At 40.2% G+C, this 14,907-nt stretch overlaps 1 pseudogene; it reads right to left on the bottom strand.

The window, feature by feature from the left end:
• Positions 1 to 6,579: 6,579 nt before the first annotated feature.
• Positions 6,580 to 7,316, bottom strand: LOC105715724 (actin-related protein 2/3 complex subunit 3-like; annotated as a pseudogene).
• Positions 7,317 to 14,907: the final 7,591 nt, after the last annotated feature.

Here is a 14,907-nt window from a genome sequence, read left to right on the forward strand (position 1 = left end):
CTATGCCATCTAGGTTTGTGTTAACTACAATGTTCACACAATGATGAAACTACTTCACGATGCATTTCTCAGAACACATCCCTGTCCTTAAGTGGTACATGACTGTACATAACATTTATAAATTGATTTTGGGGAAAACTTCTACTTTTAGGATACTAGGCCTTCCTAGTCATGAATATAACATATGTCATCATTTAAAAATTTTATTTAATTTTTTGAGACAGAGTTTCTCTCTTGTCACCCAGGCTCTAGTGCAATGGTGTGATCTTGATTACTGCAACCTCTGCCTCTCTGGTTCAGGCGATTCTCTTGCCTCAGCCTCCTGAGGAGCTGGGATTACAGGCACCTGCCACCACACCTGGCTAATTTTTGTATTTTTAGTAGAGATGGAGCTTTGCCATGTTGGCCAGGCTGGTCTCGAACTCCCGATCTCGTGATCTGCCCGCCTCAGCTCCCAAAGTTTTGGGATTACAGGCATGAGCCACCATGCCTGGCCATGTCTTCATTTACATGTCTTTAAAATGTCATTTAAAAACATATAATTGTCTTCATAAAACATCTGTGTACTTTTTGGTTAGATTTCTCTTTTTGGTATGTTGTGTTTTTGTGCTATTATACATTATGTATTACTTAAAAATTACATTTTCTAATTGTTGGTTGCTATTATGTAAGATCACAACCAACTTTTCTATATCTATTGGTAAAGTTACCAAACTCTTACTGGTTCTTAATAGTGTATCTGTAGAAACTCCTGGATTTTCTACATATTTACATCCTCTCTGAATAATCATACTTTAACTTTTCCTCATGCAGTTCTTATGCTTGCCATATGTCTGTCTCTCTACCTCACTACACTTGCTAGAACCTGCAGCTCCATACTGAAAGGAGGGAGTCATACTTGACTTGTTGTTGATTCTAAAGTGAACAGGTTTAATGTTTCACCTTAAATATGATGTATTGTTTAGTTAACCTCCATTAAGATAATATTAATAGCTGCTATAACAAGCATCAAAATCTCAGTGTCTATAATAAAAAATAAGTTTATTTCTTGCTCAGTTATATTTCAAAACATGTATTGCTGATGGTGGCCAGTCTCCAAAAGATCACACAAGTGGGCCAAGCGTGGTGGCTCACGCCTATAATTCCAGCACTTTGGGAGGCCAAGGTGGGCGGATCATTTGAGCCTAGGAGGTCCAAAGCAACCTGGGAAACCCTGTCTCTACAAAAAACACAAAAGTTAGCCAGGCATGGTGATGGGTACCTGTAGTCCTAGTTACATGGGTGCTGAGGCAGGAGGATTACTTGAGCCTGGGAGGTCGAGGCTGTAGTGAGCCAAGATTGCGCCACTACACTCCGGCCTGGGTAACAGGGAGACCCTATCCCTCGCAGAGTAGGATTTCATGGACTAGGCCTGGAAGTGGTGTGCACCACTGATGCCTGCTTTCAGAACAAACTCCAGGAGATCACCAGGTGATGTGCAGGCCTCTCCTTTAGGTCCTGATGTAGTTCCTTGTCATGTGGGACCTGTGAACTCAAAAGTCAAGTCCCAGCCCTCTCATGCCCCCAGTGAATGACCAGTGGTGCCCCACACACAGGAAAAAGCACAGTAAGAATTTGTATTAGAAAAAGGAAGAAGAGGAGACACGTAGCCGTACCTGGTCAGTAGCAATGATTAAAAGCTGCCAAGTAGGCATCGGGGGGTCCCTCTGCCCACTCAGTTTCAAGTGCCAGCAGTCTCATCCAAAGATCATTACTAGAGGGATTTCTCAAATCTGATTTATTTCTTCCTTATTAGGAGTGTGTGTGTGTGTGTGTGTGTGTGTGTGTGTTTATTAAGGGGAATGTCTTGCCTTGTTTCTCAGGCTGGACTAGAACTCCCAGGCTCAAGAGTTCCTCTTGCCTCAACTTCCTGAGTAGCTGGGATTGCAGGGACATGCCACTGCAATTGGCAGGGGTTTATTTTTTATTTTTGTTTATTTTGTGTCAGGGTCTCACTCTGTTGACCAGGCTGGAAAACAGTGGTGTGATATCAGCTTACTGCAACCCCCTCCTCCCAGGCTCAAGCAATCCTCCCTCCTCAGCCTCCTGAGTAGCTGGAACTACAGGTGTGTGTACCACCATGCCTGGCTAATTTTTTAAATTTTTTGTAGAGACGGAGTTTTCCTATGTTTCCCAGGCTGGTCTTGAACTCCTGAGCTCAAGTAATCCATTGGCCTCAGCCTCCTGAAGTACTGGGATTACAGATGTGAGCCATTATGCCTGGCCCAGAGTTTTTAAAAATGATGAATGAGTATTGAATTTTATCAAGTGGTTCTGTATCTACTCAGTATCTACTGAGGTGATTATACTTTTTTTTCTTTAATATGTTAATAAAATGAATTACATTAATAGATTTTCTAAAGTTGATCTACACTTGTATTACTGAGATATTCTCTTCTTGATCACGAGGTATTCTAAAATCTGATTTACTAGAATTTTATTTAGAATTTTTCTGTCTATTGCTCATAAGCGAGATTGGCCCATAATTTTCATTTCTTTTACCGTTCTCATATGGCATTTGTTTCAGGGTTTACTAGTGTCATAAAATGAATTGAGCTTTTCCTTTTCTATTTTCTGAAACATTTTATGTAAGATAGAATTGCCTCTTAAACTGTCTGGGCCTAGTGCTTTTGTTTTTGTGTGTAGATTAACTATTGATTTGCTTTCTTTTGTAGACTTACTTGGGTTTTCCATTTCTTTTTGAGTTTGTTTTGGCAAACCATTTTTTCTAGGAAATGGTTCATTTCATTTAAGTTTTCATATAATTGCATAAAGTTGTTCATGGTGATCTGTTGTTTTAAAAAATCTTTGCTTAATCTGTGATAACTGTGTCTTCTTGTTCATTCCTCCTGTTGTTTACAGTCTTTTTCCTGATCAGTCCTGCTGTGCATTTGCTACTCTATTAGTTAAAGAGTCAACTCTCATTTTCTTCAATCCTTTTTATAATTTGTTTTCTACTTTTAAAATGTGACCTTTTCCTACTCTATTTTTGGTCTTCTTTCTTTGGTTTTACTCTGCTGTTCTATTTGTAATTTCTTGAATTAAATGCTTAGATCTCTGATATTTAGTCTTCTATTCCTTCCTAATATCGGCATTCTTTTGTAATGTGTACATTTCTATTACTTTATGTGCAGTATAAAATTCTGATATATATCTCTAATATATATCAAATAATATATGATTTGAGATATCTGTGTATATCAAGATATATATATATATGCATAGGTATATCTCTGATAATTTAATTGGAAATATTTTCTAATTTCCATTATGATTCTTCTTTGACTTCTGGATTAACTTTTTTTGTTGTTGTTGTTTGTTTGTTTGTTTTTGAAACAGAGTCTTGCTCTGTTGCCCAGGCTGGAGTGCAGTGGTATGATCTCAGCTAACTGCAGCCTCCACCTCCCGAGTAGCTGGAACTACAGGTGAGTGCCGCTGTGCCCACCTAATTTTTGTATTTTTAGTAAAGACAGGGTTTCACCATGTTGACCAGGCCGGTCTCAAACTCCTGACCTCAAGTGATCTGGCCACCTTGGCCTTCCAAAGTGCTGGGATTACAGGAGTGAGCCACTTTGCCCAGCCTAATTACACATATAAGTCTCCAAATGTATGGAGATCCTTTGATCATCTTTTTAGTCATTGATTTTTGTTTTATTGAATTGTGGTCAGATAATATGCTCTATGAATTTGATTCTGTGGTAGTTATTGGAATTTTTCTGTGGCATTGCACCTAGTAAATGCTTAGTTTTTTGTATAGTTTCACGTGAGTTTGAAAAAAACTGTATTTTTTCTAACTTCTATGTATAGGGTTCTATATACATCTATGGATCAAACTTACTGTGTGTTTCAAATCTTCTATATTTTCAACAGCTTTTTTTTTTAAAGTACAATGGTGCGGTCTTGGTTCACTGCAATCTATGCCTCCTGGGTTCAAGTGAACCTTGTGCCTCAGCCTACTGAGTAGAGGTGCTACTATTACAGGCATGCCACCATGCACAGCTAATTTTTGTACTTTTAGTAGAGGCGGGGTTTTGCCATGTTGGCCAGGCTGGTCTCGAACTCTTGACCTCAAGTGATCCACCCACCTCAGCTTCCCGAAGTGCTGGGATTACAGGCATGCGCCACTGTGTCCAGCTGTTTTTACCGGTTTTTTATTTGTCCAAGACAATTATTGAGAGAGCTATGTTAAAACTTCCTGCTGTGATGATAGATTTGTCAGTTCCTCATAACATTATCAATTTTGTTTTATATATTTTGAGGCTATGTTTTTAGAGTTTATTTTATCTGCCTGGTGAGTGGACACTTTTATCATGTAGTAACTCTCTTTATTCCTGCTGTTTGCCTTAAAGTCTGTTGTCAGGTATTAATATGCCTACAACAGTTCGTTTTAAAAAAATTATTACTTGGTGTGTATTTCTAATCCATTGTTTAAAAAATTTATGTATATTTTATTGATATATAATTCACATACCATCAAATCTATCATTTTAAAGTATACAATTCAGTGGTGGTTATAGTTTATTCACAGAGTTGTGCAATAATCACCACTATCTTTTTCCAGAACATTTTCATCTACTGCCAAAGAAATACTATACCTGTTAGCTGTCAATCTCCATTTTCCTCTCCCCCAGCCCCTGGCAGCCATGAATCTTTCTGTCTCTATTGATTTGCTTATTCTGGGCATTTCATATAAATGCACTCATATGACACATGCCCTACTGCTGTGTCTGTTTTCTTTCACATAGCATAAGGTTTTCAAGGTTCATCCAGGTTGTAGCGTGAATCAGTATTTCACTTCTTATTATGGCTGAATAACAATCAGAGTTTTTTCTGATACGTTTTCATATTTTTTCTGGTTTCCCTGAGCTAATGGTTAAATTTTTCTCTACATTACTCTTTCCCTGAAGATAAATTTCTTTGAGTGTCTCAGGTTTATTCAGAATCTCAGTTGACAGTGTTTCACCTGGCTTGCGTCCCAGGTTTTATCTCTGTTCTCACTTGCGTATCAAAACTCAAGCCCCAATTTGCTCATGCTTTCTTGTATTTATCTTTCTCTTTGTTTTTTGTAGTTTTTGTTTTTCTTGGCTGTGCATTTATAAAGGTATTTGTTTTCTTTTCTCCAGCATTTCTGGGTGGTAGTGGATTTTTTTAAAAACATGGTTCACGATATTGACAGAAATAGGAGTCTTTTAATAAACATTTTAATGTAAGATATAACATAATGCACAGAAGTACATATAATATAAAAGCACAGTTCCATGAATAATTGTAATCACTACGAGGCCAAGGAATAGAACATTGCAAACACTCAAGAACCTCTCTTTGTGCCTCTTCTCAGTAGTAATCTCTTCTCTTTTCTCATGATTCTGACTTCTAGGATAACCATTTCCTTGTCTCTCTTCATAGTTTTGTTACTTATATGTGTCTGTGATAAAGGACAGTTTAATTTAATTTTGGCTGTTTTTGAGCTATAGCTACCCTTTTGTTTGACGTTACATTTGTGAGACTTATTTGTAATGTTTGTGTAGCTGTTCTTAGCTCATTTTCATTGCTGTATTCCATGATATAAACATATCAGAATTTTTTTCTTTGTTCTGCTACTGAAGGACATTTGCATTGTTTCCAGCCTTTGCTATTACAACAGATGCTGCAGTGACTATTCACATGTATCCTGGTGTATTATATTCCAGCAACATTTATTGAAAAAGTTTATCTTTTCCCACCAATCTTCAGTGCTACCTCTGCTATATATAACATTTTCATATATGCATACATTTATTTCTGATTCCTGTATTCAGTTTCATTGATCTATTTGTCTAATGTTGCTCAATTGCATACTGTCTTAGTTACTATAACTTATATTAAGTCTTATATTTGATAGAGTAAGTCTTCCCAAACTATTTTTTTGAGATGAGGTCTCACTCTGTCACCCAGGCTGGAGTGCAGTAGTACAATCTTGGCTCACTGAAACCTCTGCCTCCCAGGCTCAAGTGATCCTCCCATCTCAGTCTTTCTAGTAGCTGGGACTACTGGTGCACACAATCACGCTTGGCTAATTTTTGTATTTTTGGTAGAGACATGGTTTTGCCATGTTGCCCGGGTTGGTCTTGAATTCCTGAGCTCAAGTGATTCACTTGCCTTGGCCTCCTAGAGTGCTGGATTACAGGTGTGAGTCACCGTGCCCAGCCCCTCCCAGACATTTTTCTTCAAGAATTTCTTAGCTATTTTTGACCTTTTACACTTTCCTATAAATTTTAGAATTAGCTCACCAAAATCCCTTCTTAAAATTATAATTGGGATTGCAGTTATTCTCTAAATCAGTTTGGGATAAATTAACAGTATTATATTATTAAATTTTCCAATCCATCAACATGGTATATCTTTCAATTTAATGTTTTTAACATCTCTTAAAATTCTAGAATTCCCTTCAGAGAGATCTTGTATATCTTTATCGATTTTATTCCTAGGTACTTAGAAAATATTGTTATAAATATTTTTTTAAAATTCATTTTTTGTTAGAAATTTCTTTATTATTACTTATTAATTGACACTTAATACTGCAGAAAATTTCAAATCACCCTTGATAACCCACTTTCTTTTCTCCCACCCGAATTCTTGATCAAGAGTTTTTCAAGTAAAGACATGCTCTTCTCTCTTCTGTATAAAACTGTATGAAATAAAGGCAAAAGATTGTGTACATCTTGCTGGAAAATGCTGCCCAGGGCTCTGGAGATGGTGGCTGCCCAAGCTCCCTTCACTGTCCAGATCCTGAAAGTCTTGCTTTGTGAAGAGACAGTTCATGAACAACAGTCTTTGATTTGGAGGGTTGAAATCTTTCTCGCAAAGTCTCAGCCTGGTCTCTTGCCTTAGGTGTTGGAAATAGGCTCTCATCACTTCATCTTCCTGTTTGTTTGCAGGTTTGGCATACATCACATTAAGTGGAAAATCAGGCTCTCCAGGAACGGGAAAGTTAGTAATTCCCGGTGTCTAAATTTCTTTCTCACCTTGGTTTTTGGAATTGTACTTTTGGAGTTTCTTCAGACACTCAGAAATGTAGAGAGTTATATATATCAAGGTCCTATCAGCCTCATTCTTAATTTTATAGTTCTTGAAGAAGACATTGGCCTTGAAGTAATCCATGTCTTCACAGCAACATCTGTATCTTCTGTCTCTCTGGTCGCAGGTCCTTTGAACTGACTTCTGATGGGTAACAGTGCCGTGTTTCCAATGATTTGGTGTCAGGATCCAAACTTATTGTCAGAGTGGTAAGCCGGCATCTTGTGGTAAGCCCAGGTTTGAACCTGGAGGAGCAGGATCGACTTAGAGTGGAGAGCTGTGGTCTGGCAGCCCAGGCAGGGTAGGCCAAAAAATTCATTTTAACTGTTGCTGCTATAGAAAAATAGAATTATTTTTGTTGTATCAATTTTTTATCATCAACTTTGCTAAACTCTCTTGCTAATTTTAATAATGTATTTTGTATATTCATTTTAATTTTCTTTTTGTGGAGACAGAGTTTTGCTCTGTTGCTCAGGCATGCAGTGGCACAATTATAGCTCACTGCAGCCTCACCAGGCTCAAGGGAGCTTTTCAAGTAACTGAGACTACAGGCATATGCCACCATGCCCAGCTAATTTTAAATTTTGTTTGTAAGACTGAGTCTGGCTTTGTTGCCCAGGCTGGTCTAGAGCTTCTGGCCTCAAGCAATTCTCCCGTCTCAACCTGCCAAAGTGTTGGGACTACATGCATGAGCCACCTCGCTCAGCCCCCTCATTTGAATTTTTCAACATACACAATTACATAGTCTGGTTTCTTCCAATTCTTACACCTTTTGTTTCTATTTCTTATTTTATTGATCTGGCTAGGACCACAGTGTGCAGTGCTAAGTCAAAGAGGCCATAGCGGATCCTTGTCTTATTCTCTGTCAAAAAGGGGGCACTCTTGATGTTTTACTTTAATGTTTTTACTTCAGTGAAGCATGTTTGTTATAGACCTTCATCTCTAATAATTAAGACAATTTCTGTTTCTACTTTGCTGAGAGGAAATCACGAATATGAATGAATTTAGGATTTTCTCAATGCTTTTTCTACATCTCCTGAGGTGCTCATACACTTTTCCTTTAAGCTGATAATGTGATAAATTACATCAATTATTATTTTTTTTCAGTGTTAAATCAACTTTGCATTTCTGGGATTCATCCAACTTACACATAATGCACTATCCTTTTTTCTAAATTGCTGATATTTTGTTTAGCATCTTGGTATTTACATTATGAGTAAAACAGGCTTGTAATTGTCACTCTCTGGGGTTGTTCTTGTTGGGTTTTAGTATCAAAGTTATTTTAGCATTGCAACCTGAGTTGGGGATTTTTTTCATCCCTCTCTATTCTCTGGAAGAGTTTGTGTAAAATTGGTGTTACGTCTTCCTTAAATGTTTGATAATATTCGCTGGTGACACCATCTGGGCCTGGAGGTTTTTGTTTTTTCTTTTGAAATAATTACAGATTCACATGCAGTTATAAGAAATACTATAGCATGACTAAAACACCAAAAGCAATGGCAACAAAAGCCAAGATAGACAAATGGGATCCAATTAAACTTCAGAGCTTCTGTACAGCAAAAGAAACACTCATTAGAGTGAACCGGCAACCAACAGAATGGGAAAAACTTTTTGCAATCTACCCATCTGACAAAGGGTTAATATCCAGAATCTACAAAGAACTAAAACAGTTATACAAGTAACAAACAAACCCATTCAAAAGTGGGTGAAGGATACGAACAGACACTTTACAAAAGAAGACATCTGTGAGGCCAAGAAGCATGTGAGAAAATGCTCATCATCACTGGTCATTAGAGAAATGCAAATTAAAACCACATTGAGATATCATCTCATGCCAGTTAGAATGGCTATCATTAAAAAATCCAGAGACAGCAGATGCTACAGAGGATGTGGAGAAATAGGAACACTCTTACACTGTTGGTGGGAGTGTAAATTAGTTCAGCCACTGTGGAAGACAGTGTGGCGATTCCTCAAGGATCTAGAAATAGAAATTCCATTTGACCCAGCAATCTCATTACTGGGTATACACCCAAAGGATTATAAATTGTTTTATTATAAAGACACATGCACATATATGTTCATTGCAGTATTGTGTACAATAGCAAAGACCTGGAACCAACCCAAATGCCCATCAATGATAGACTGGACAAAGAAAACGTGGCACATATACACCATGGAATACTATGCAGCCATAAAAAACGATGAGTTCTTGTCCTTTGTAGGGACTTGGATGAATCTGGAAACCATCATTCTCAGCAAATTGGCACAAAAACAGAAAACCAAACACCGAATGTTCTCACTCATAGGTGGGTGTTGAACAATGAGAACACGTGGACTCAGGGAGAGAAGCATCACACACTGGGGTCAGTTGCGGGGGCTAGGAGAGGAGCAGCAGGGGGTGGGAAGGGTGGGAGGGATAACGTGGGGAGAAATGCTGCGTATAGATGAAGGGTCAATGGAGGCGGCAAACCGCTGGGTTAGCAACAACCCTGCATGATCTGCACATGTACCCCAGAACCTAAAGTACAAAAAAAAAAAAAAGACTATGGCAAGATTCTGTGTACTTATGCTCAGTTTCCTCCAAAAGTAACATCTTGCAAAACCATAGTACACAATTACAGCCAGGATACGGACATTGACACAGTTAAGATTAAGGGCATTTCTATTGCCACAGGATCTCACATGTTGTCCTTTTATAGCCACACCCAGGTCCCACCGCACCCCCCTTCTACATCCCTGATTAATCTGTTCTTTGTTTCTTTTGCCATTTCAGGAATGGTATATACATATATACAGTATGCAACCTTAGAATGGAATCACGTACAGTATGCAACATTTTGGTATTGGCTTTTTCACTTAATGTAATTCTCTGGAGAGTCCCTCAAGGTCAATGTGTGTATCACTAGGTAGTTCCTCTTTATTGCTTAGTAGTATTTCATGGTATGAATATACTACAGTTTGTTTGACTTTTCACCCATTGAAGATCATCTGGATTGTTTCCCATTTTAGTCTGATATGAGTAAAGCTGCAATGAACATTTGTATAGAGGCTTTTGTGTGAAGGTAAGTATTTCTGTGGGATAAATGCCCAAGAGTGCAATTATTGGGTCAATTGATAGTTAAATGCTTTTTTTAAAATTGTACTTTAGGTTCTGGGGTACATGTATAGATCATGCATTGTTGCATAGGTATGTACATGGCAAGGTGGTTTGCTGCCTCCATTCCCCCGTCACCTATATCTGGCATTTCTCCTCATCTTATCCCTCCCCAACCTCCCCACCACCCCCTCTCCCTCCCGTAGTCTCCCACACCCCAACAAACCCACTGCTCAAGGAAATAAGAGAGGACACAAACAGATGGAAAAACATTCCATGCTCATGGTTAGGAAGAATCAATATCATGAAAATGGCCATACTGCCCAAAGTAATTTACAGATTCAGTGCTATCCCCATCAAGCTACCAATGACCTTCTTCACAGAACTGGAAGAAACCACCTTAAGCTTCATATGGAACCGAAAGAGAGCCCGCATAGCCAAGTCAATCCTAAGCAAAAAGAACAAAGCTGGAGGCATCACACTACCTGTCTTCAAACTATACAAGTCTACAGTAATCAAAACAGCATAGTACTGATACCAAAACAGAGCTATAGACCAATGGAACAGAACAGAGGCCTCCGAAGCAACACCACACATCTACAACCATCTGATCTTTGACAAACCTGACAAACAAGCAATAGGGAAAGGATTCCCTTTTTCATAAATGGTGTTGGCAAAACTGGCTAGCCATGTGCAGAAAGCAGAAACTGGACCCCTTCTTGACACCTTACACTAAAATTAAATGCTGATTTTTTAAAAAAATTGCCAAACTTTTCCAGAGAGTCTGTACAATTTTTTATATTCCCATCTGACATGCACGAGTGATCCAGTTTTTCTGCAGCCTCAGCAGTGTTTTTTGTTGTCACTATTTATTTTATCAGAGTACTGTTTTAGAAGTTTTAAAAGAAGTTGTAATAGGCGTATAGTGATATGTCATTGTGCTTTAAATGTGCATCTCCCTAATGGCTGATAATGTTAAATGTCTTTTCATGTGCTTATTTAACATCTGTATATTCTCCTTGGTGAAATATCTGCTTAAGAATTCTTTTTTTTTTTTTTTTTTTTGCCTATTGTCTTGTTTAGTCTTTTTTTTTTTTTTTTTTTGAGACTAGGTCTCATGTTGTTGCCCAGGCTGGAGTGCAGTGGTGCAATCTTGGCTCACTGCAACCTCCAGCTCCAGGGTTCAAGCGATTCTCCTGCCTTAGCCTCCCAAGTAGCTGAGATTACAAGTGCATGCCACCATGCCTGGCTAATTTTTGTATTTTTAGTAGAGATGGAGTTTTGTCATGTTGGCCAGTCTGGTCTCTAACTCCTGACCTCAAGTGATCTGCCCACCTCCACCTCCAAAAAGTGCTGGGATTACAGGTGTGAGCCACTGCACCTGCCCACCCCCCTTTTTTTTGCCTGTCTTCTAATTGGATTGTTTGTTATTTTACTGTAAGTTTTGTGAGCTCTTTGTGTATTCTAGATACTAGGCCTTTGTTGGATATGTGGTTGGCAGATATTTTCTCCTAGAATGTTTATGTCTTTTCATTGTTTTAATAGGATCTTTTACAGAGCAACAATTTTAAATTTTGACGAGGTCCAGTTTATCAAATTTTCCGTTTATGGATTATGCTTTTGGTGCCAAGTCTAAGAACTCTTTGCCCACCCCTAACTCTTGCCCCCATTTCCCTGTGAGGCCACTGGAAGGAAAGCGCAAATGTGTCTGGAGAGGCCCGTGCTCTTGGGAGAGAAGCAGCCGCCTGCCCTGCCTCTGTCTCTGGGTGCCCACTTCTCCATTCTCTCCTCACCTCCTGCATGGTGTTCTTTAACATTTTTTCTGCAGTGTTTTTGGTGGTGAAATTGTTCTGAATGATTTCATCTTCCGTCTCAAGACGAAGGGACACCTGACCATTGTTTCTGAGGTAGAAGCTGATGAGGCACTTACACACTTGGTGGTAGCCCAAGGGGAATTCTTGCCTGGGTGTGGGAATGATTCCATCTTCTTCAGTAGCTCATCTGTTTTGTTTTCCTCCTCTTTGCTGCACAGGAAGCAGTAGGTAGGATCTACAGGCTCTGCAATCATGTCTCACTCTTGGGAGATAATGGCCTCCCCTCAAGGTGCTCCATTCACCAAAGACATGAGTCCTTCTTGTTCCTGACTGCTGCAAAGGGGGCAAGGGCCAACGGGGATCCAGGCTGTGTTGCCCCTGTGCTGCTCACCAGTGAGTGCCAGTGTCAGATTTCTCTTAATCGCAAAAGTACACACAGTTCATTGTAGGAGTTCTAGACAATAGAAATAAACCAGATCCACTTATAATCCCAGAATGTGGTGTTTAATATTTTGGCCTATTCCCACCTCTCCCAGTTTTTTTTTTTTTTTGAGACAGGGTCTCACTCTGTCACCCAGACTGGAGTGCAGTGGCATGATCTCAGTTTACTGCAACCTCCACCTCCCACACTCAAGTGATCCTCCTACCTCAGCTGGGACTACAGGTTCATGTCACCACACCCAGCTAATTTTTGTATTTTTTGTGGAGACGGGGTTTTGCCATGTTGCCTAGTCTGATCTTGAATTCCCGGGCTCAAGTGATCCATACCTCTTGGTGTCCCAGAGTGCTAGGATTACAGGCATGAGCCACCAGGCCATCCTCCTTCTTCCACTGCAGTCAGTATTCTTTTATAAAATGAGAATATACAGCAGCATTTTCATGTATCTTGAAGCAAAGTGAGTGAGCGTACCTAGCAGTGCATCAGGAGGCACTGATTCAGATTGCCCTGCATGTTCCAGAAAGCCTGATCCATGGAGCACAGAGGCTGGCTCCTTTTAGGGTTCCCCCAGGGTCTGTAAGTACATTCTCTATCTTGTGCCCCAGGGATGCTGAAAGTCTCTCTGTTATTGCTCTGCCTGGGGGTGCATTCTCCTCAGTGCATATGGGGTGGGTCTTGGGGGCTGTCACTTCCTCTCCTTTCTTCCCTGGCCACCCAGTTCCACTGGTCACTGCTGACCAATATCTCCTGCCTGGTAACTGGATTTCACTTTGGCAGGAGACTCTGGTTCAAGAGGAGGAACCCTGAACATGGGGATAATGGCCAGTGGCCTGGATAAGTGAGAGTCAAAGAAACATAAACTAATTTTCTTTGGATGGAGGTTTATACATAAAGATGATATTCACCTAGACTTGCAGAGAATATGATGTGCTGTTTATTGCATAAATACATTTGATTGTAAAACAATATTAATTTTAGATCTGGGCGTATCCAGCCTTAGCTAACTGGGAATTGTGGCTCTGGGACCATCTGCTGCCTACTCTCCAGACTGCCACACTGGCCTGGGAAGCTGGCTCTCTTGGGACGGAGGTTAGAGCAAAACCCCTGCTAGAGGTAGCCTGTGCTTCCTGGGGACTATAGGGAAGCGAGGCTGGAGCAGCTGCAGTTCATACATTTTGTGGTGGTGGGTATCACAGGCAGCAGGATCAGCAGTTAGAGTTTGCATTCTGACCACAGACATAAATTTGAATTCGGGCTCTGCTGCTCTGAGCCTCAGCTTCCTCTTCTGTAAAGTGGGGATAACAATAACACATACCTTGTTGGGTCATTGTAAGGTTTAAAAACAGGTGCTTGTTAAGTGCTTATCACAGGGGTAGGCACATGTAGTAGGTTACTCCTCCAGGAAAGACGGGAGCAGTACCTTGTTTATGTCACTGTGATAGTTAATTTTATGTGTCAGCTTGGCCAGGCCGCTGCTAAAGACTGAATGTTTGTGTCCCCCATAAATTCATATCTTGAAACCCAGCCTCCAGTATGATGGTACTTGGAGGTGGAGCCTTTGGGAGGTGATTAGGAGATGAGTGGTGCCCTCGTGAGTGGGATTAGAGCCCTTAGGAAAGAGGTTCCTGGAAGCTCCCTTGTGCCTTCTACCAGGTGAGGACACAGGGAGGAGATGGCTACCTAGGAACCAGGAAGCACCAGATACCAAGTCTGCTGTTGCCTTCATCTTGGGCTTCCCAAACCCCAGAATGGTGAGAAATAAATTGTTTATAAGCTACAAAGTCTATGGTATTCTGTTACAGCAGCCTGAACAGACTAAGACAGCCATGGTCTCTGATATCTAGTCAAACACTACTCTAGATAATTTTGTGAAGGTATTTAAAAAATGAGACTAACGTTCATTTCTTTACTTTTATTTTTTTGAGACAGCGTGTCACTCTCTTACCCAGGCTGGAATGCAGTGGTGAGATCATGGCTCACTGCAGCCTCGAACTGCTGGGCTCAAGGGATCCTCCCACCTCAGCCTCCCCAGTAGCTGGCACCACAGGTGCACACCACCATGTCTGGCTAATTTATTACATTTTTTTTTTTTTGTAGAGATGGAGTTTCCCTATGTTGCTCAGGCTGGTCTCAAACTCCTGGGCTCAAGGGATCCTCCTACCTTGGCCTCTCAAAGTGCTGGGATTACAGTCACTAGCCACCACGCCCAGCTCAGATTACCACTTAAATCAGTAGACTTTGAGGAAAGCAGATAATCTTCTGCGACGTAGGTGGGCTCTATTCAATCAGTTGAAGGCCTTACTAGAAAAAGACTGGCCTCCTCCTAAGGAGGGGATTCTGACAGCAGACTGCCTTTGGACTCAAACTGCAACTCTTCCCTGTGTCTCCAGCTGCTGCCTACCTGGCTGATTTTGGCCTTGCCAGCCTCCATAGTCACATGAGCCAATTTCTTACAATAGATCTCT

The sequence above is a fragment of the Aotus nancymaae genome, unplaced genomic scaffold (assembly GCF_030222135.1).
Source record: "Aotus nancymaae isolate 86718 unplaced genomic scaffold, 86718_ANA_hifiasm-v0.15.2.pri h1tg000064l_1, whole genome shotgun sequence".
Classification (NCBI taxonomy): Eukaryota; Metazoa; Chordata; class Mammalia; order Primates; family Aotidae; genus Aotus; species Aotus nancymaae.